We start from the raw sequence: 6,043 nt of genomic DNA, 5'->3' as shown, positions 1-6,043 counted from the left end.
TCTAGATGTAAGCAATGAACACTTGGAAGAAGAAATCAAGAAAAAAATTCCACTATGAGAGCAACTAAAGAATTAAATATCTAGGAATAAATCTAACCAAGGATGCAAAGAACTTGTACACAAAAACTATAAAAAGTTACTTTTGATGTCTTGACCTTGAAGACATCATGTTTTGTGAAATAAGCCAGTTACAGAAGAGGAAATATTGTATGATCTCACTGATTTGAAATAGTTAGAATAAGCAAACTCATTGAGTTAGAATCTAGAATGTTAGTTACCAGTGATCTGGATGGAAATAGGGAATGAGAAGTTAAGTCCTAAAATGTACATTTTGGAATGAGGAAAATGTTTTGGTAATGGATGGGGTGATGGCAGCACAATATGGTGAAATGTTATTAACAACACGGTAATATATATATATATATCTGAATGTGATTAAAAGTGGAAATACTAGGTTATATGTGTGGTAGCAGAATACAAATTAAAAATAAGTTATGAAACGACACCACATAAACAGTGAACCCTAAGTTAAACCATGGAGGTTTTATTGTTTTTTTTTTTTTTTTTTTGGCATGGGCAGGCTACAAGAAATGAAAAACGCTGATTTTTTTTTTTTTTTTTCTGGGTGCATGATCCGGGAATCAAGCCCTGGTCTCCTGCATGGAAGGCAAGCATTCTACCACTGAACCATCCATGCACCCTTAAATCATGGACTTTAATTAATAGTACAATTATTACAATTTGCTATCATAAATTGTAATAAATATTCCACACATGCAAGTTGATGTTGGTGGGGTGGGGTTTGGGAATCCTGTATTTTGTGGATGATTGTTCTGTAAACACACAACCTCTCTAATTGAAAAAAGAGAAAAAAATTGCATAAGAGTATACGCAAATAAGTGTATGCATACTGAGTAAAATCTGAATATGCTCTATGGATTATACCAATATCATTTTTTGTGTGTTTTGACATTATATTATAGTATTGCAAGATGAAGACACTCGGGAAGGCTGAGTGAAGGGTGCAAGCGATCTCCTTATGCTTTTCAGTACACCCTCCTATGGATATATCCTTACTTTAAAATAAAAAGTTTTTTTTTAAAAAAGCCTGTGACTACTTAAAATAGTTTGGGATATGTTATTAGTTACCTGATTGTGATAGTTAGATTCAGTTGTCAACTTGGCCAGGTGAGCATACCTAGTCTTGTTGCTGCAGACATAAGCCAATGGTACGAACCTCATCTGTTGCTAATTACATCTGCAGTCGGCTAGGAGGCATGTCTGCTGCAATGAGTGACGTTTGACTTAATTGGCTGGTGCTTAAATGAGAGAACGCAATATAGCACAGCCTAAGCAGCTCAGCCCAGGCCTTTGGAGATGGAGAAAGAAGTCACCCTGAGGAAAGTTGTTGGAACCCAGGGGCCTGGAGAGAAGATCAGCAGAGACCATCCTGTGCCTTCCATGTAAGAAAGAGCCTCAGTGGAAAGTTAGCTGCCTTTCCTCTGAAGAACCAACAAAATAAATCCCCTTTTATTAAAAGCCAATCCGTCTCCAGTGTGTTGCATTCTGGCAGCTAGCAAACTAGAACAGATTTGGTACCGGAGAGTGGGGTGCTGCTGCAGTTTGCAAATACCAGATATGTTGGAACAGTTTTTGGATGGCTAAAGGGAAGATTTTGGAGGAACCGGGAAGAGAATGATGGAGAAGTCCTGGAGAGCTTGAAGAGACTGTTGGTGTAAATGGAACTACTACCAATCTTGACAGAGGAGGACACAAAAGGGAGAGACTGGAGTTTGCAGAGTGAGAACCATGGAAGCTCCGGTCTGAAGCCAAGAAATCTCAGCCAGGAGAGTGGACCTACCCGTATGTGTGGAGAGGGTGAGTTTACCCTGAAGGGTGAGGATGAGTCTCCTCTCTCATTGCAGTGGAAGAGTTGTGGCAGCCTCAGGCCTTGGAAAAGGTAGAGCACGCACCTTGGGGGACTGGGAGAGCCTGGCTGCCACCACGTGGAGGGATTGAGCGTGTGCCCCAGAAATGGCAGAGAGCCCAGGGGTGGCCCTGATGCCTGGAGAGAGTGGAGCCTAGAGGTGGTCTCCTCGATGTTCCCCGAGGTTGATTTGGAAAGAGGCCGGCCACTGCATAGGCCCTTGGAAGGGGTGGGACTGCCACTTTCTACAGCTGAAGGATAAATGACTTTCAGACTTTGAAATCCAATGGTGTTTGCCTGTAGGTTTTCCTTCCAGTTTCTCCCTATGTATCCGGTGTTTATCCTCCTTTGCATATTGGCATCAGATAACTTGTTTTGAGATTCACAGGCCCACAGCAAGAAGAGAAGGTTTTGCACCTGTTTAAGGTGATGCTAGAAGTTGCCAAGTTGACAAGGGGTGGACATGTGATAGTTAGATTCAGTTGTCAACTTGGCCAGGTGAGCATACCTAGTCTTGTTGCTGCGGACATAAGCCAATGGTACGTGAACCTCATCTGTTGCTAATTACACCTGCAGTCAGCTAGGAGGTGTGTCTGCTGCAATGAGTGATGTTTGACTTAATTGGCTGGTGCTTAAATGAGAGAACGCAATGTAGCACAGCCTAAGCAGATCTGCATTCCTCATCTCAGCACTTGCAGCTCAGCCCAGGCCTTTGGAGATGGAGAAAGAAGTCACCCTGGGGCAAGTTGTTGGAACCCAGGGGCCTGGAGAGAAGACCAGCAGAGACCATCCTGTGCCTTCCATGTAAGAAAGAGCCTCAGTGGAAAGTTAGCTGCCTTTCCTCTGAAGAACCAACAAAATAAATCCCCTTTTATTAAAAGCCAATCTGTCTCCAGTATGTTGCATTCCGGCAGCTAGCAAACTAGAACATTGATGAATTACTACTAGAAAATGGTTAGAACATGCATTCTCACTAATGGTTACCTTAACTGAAAATTTATGCATTCATTTTTTGCCCACGTTTTCACAGGAGTTTTGTGAAGGACCACACTGATAAAGAATATACGAACGTTTTGTATTTGCAACACTTCTATAGTCTATGGAGACTGCGTCTAAAATAGTTCAGCCAGCAACAAAAGCAAGAACCATCCAACTTTTAGCTCAATATCTTCTTAATTGATTTTTTTCAGGTTGAATGTCTTGATTCTCCTTCATCGTTCGTGAAGCAAGCATAATTTGAAAAGAGAAATGCTTTTGGTAATTAAGTAGTAGGTTAGGGAGTTTGGTCACTGATTATGTATGTGTGTGATTGTCTCTGTAGGTATTTCTGCGGAAATGAAGTGGGTAATGTTTATTTTCATCTCACCACTTTCTCTATGAAAATCCAATTCCAAACACACTAACCTTACTATATAAGAGTTGCTTTACAAAAAGCTATTTTGTGGTTTAAGATAGATTTATAACAGGTAGATATCCTTTATCTAGGAGTGTGTGTATTTATGTAGTGGTGGTGTGTGAGTGGTAAAGGGAGAGTTTGTGGGGAGATGTGGTAATAGACTATGGTTTAGGAGCCATAGATAGCTGGGGTCATAACATATTCTTCTGCTTCTGTCCAGCTGAATAATTCATAACTGGAGACACCACTGAGCATTCTGAGATATTCTGAAGATACTAAAATGAGCATTTTGGGCAATCTTTCCTCTTCACTCCCTTGACCTCTGAATTAGACATTGTGCATAGTTGTTGAAGTCAGACCTAGGCTTGTATCCAAGATCTCTTGTTTGCAGCTAAATAATCTTAGGAAAGTCATGTAAGCACTCTGTGACTTCAGTTTTCTTATCTGTAAAATGTTAATAGTGCTAGTACCTACCACATAGGCTTGTTGGGGAGACTGAGTAGGATAAAATGTGTTAGATACTTAGCAGAATTCCTGGAAATCATTAATATAAACCATTATTTTAATGATTAAATGTTAAATATCAAGGCTAGAAGGGACATTTGAGATGCGTTGATCTAATTCTTTAATTCTACATATTGTAAAGCATGATTAATGAGATATTAAGTATGATTCCAAAGGTATCATATCCAACTGGAAATAGAACTCAAAATTGGGGCACTGAACCTAGGAGTGAAGTTTTTATTTTTCCCACTGCAGAACTTGTTGGATAAGTGAATAAAAAGCAAAAGCAAATGAACATCATAAACTTTCCACATAGTTTTCAAAATAATTCCGGGTACAAGGGTGATTCTAGAATGCAGGGAATGACTCAAGGTTGAATAGGTGAAATTCTAAAACTATTTTAGATTGTCCTAATTGTGATCGGTTTAGACAGGGGTTTGGAACACTTTGAGTATTGCAGTTTGTCTTGGGAAAAAAAGGGAAGATATTACATAATGATGATTCCCATAAGGTATTGTAAATTGCATGGTTATTCATAAAACAAGGCTGCATAAGTCTGAAGCAGTTGAGAATCATGATATGTTCTTTATTCTTAAAAGATTTTGGAAGTAGAACCAGATGAGAATTAGGGACTGGGTGGTTAATTTAAATATGCATTGTATCATCTCCTTTACTAGTGGTATGCCATTAGCACCTATTTTAAGAAATCATTATGTAGACATCACTGCTGACTTATGGCTTTATCTAGGTTTGTTTTCCCTTTATCACTGGGATTCCATGATATCTGACTGCTCCCGGTGATTGCCAGTGTTACAATCTGCAGAGAGCTAAACTTGTGAGTGGGTAAACTTATGCTGCTGGTGGGAGGAGGAAAGGGAGGGTAGAAAAGAATTAAGGAAAAGATGGAGTACAGATAAAAGTTCCTGGGAATAGTCATAAGTGGCCCTGAGCTTTCCCTAACTGGGTAAAAGCAATGGAGCAGTAAATCCTCTCTGGAGAAAAGAAGTGGTTTTGTTAGTAAAGGTGATAGAGTGTGAGGAAAGGGCAGAGTGAGAGAGAAAGTGAACAGTAGGGGAGAGAAATTAAAAAAAAACAAAACACAGGCATTACTCTTCTATACTCAGGTCATTTAAAAAACACACAATAAAGCTCTGGACTAATACAGATCTCAGGAGAAGCCCTGTAATGAGTCACTGGGGTATGCCAAACATAAGGAGCTTTGCTATTGCTGCTTGTGGAGGAGAAACCACACGAGAAGATATGGAGGCCCTGGATCTGTCTTGACTATCTACTTTCCCTGGTGTCTCTTTCAGAAATCTCCTAATTTCAGTTACAGAATAATTAGCCCACAAATCAGATATGGCTGAAATTCCTTCATATACCATGGGTGTGTTTTAATGGCAGACACTGGGCTAAGCATTAAGACTGGCAGAAAAATGGCAATGTGACTCAGAAGCTCTGCACAGGGCAGGAAGGGAAAATAATCTTTTTCTGAATTTTAAACATAAATTGTGAAAATTGAGATAGGGTGGTTTCCAGTGTCCAACACCAGAGAAAAGGATAAACAAAATGTGGTACATATACATAATGGAATATTATTTAGCTGTATAAAGGAATGAAATTGTGGGACATACTACAACATGGTTGGGCCTTGAAAACATTATGCTGAGTGAAATATGAAAGGCACCTAAAGACAAATATTGTATGATGTCACTTACATGAAATATCTAGAAATAAATTCACTGAGACAGAAAGTAGGTTGTAGATTACCAGCAGGGAGACTAGAAGGTCTGTTTTAAGTATTAATAGCAAAGTCAAAATTGTTGACTTCTCCCTCTTCTCTCTCTCTTGATGGGAAATGCAGTCACTCCGGTGCTCTTTTTTCCCTTCCTTCGATCTGTTTTTTTTTTTATTATTTTTTTTTATTTTACTGTTACATGTATACATTCATTAACCAGCATCTGTTGAAGACCTGCTACCAAGCCGGGCATGTTGCTGACATCTGAGATGATGTGAGACAACCATTAATTCCATGCTCATACAAACATAAAGTCAATTGTTGCATAAGATAAATGGGTAAGAAGGAGATTGTGTTATAGGGAGATGCAACTCCATTAACATCAAGTTAGGGAAGGCTTCTCAGAGGACATGGTATTTGAGCTGAGATCTGAGAATTGACAAGAAGTTGACCAGATAAAGTTAGGAAGTTAGAGGGT

This window comes from Tamandua tetradactyla, chromosome 5 (assembly GCF_023851605.1).
Source record: "Tamandua tetradactyla isolate mTamTet1 chromosome 5, mTamTet1.pri, whole genome shotgun sequence".
In the NCBI taxonomy this organism is placed as follows: domain Eukaryota; kingdom Metazoa; phylum Chordata; class Mammalia; order Pilosa; family Myrmecophagidae; genus Tamandua; species Tamandua tetradactyla.
Note: the sequence above shows the minus strand (reverse complement) of the source record.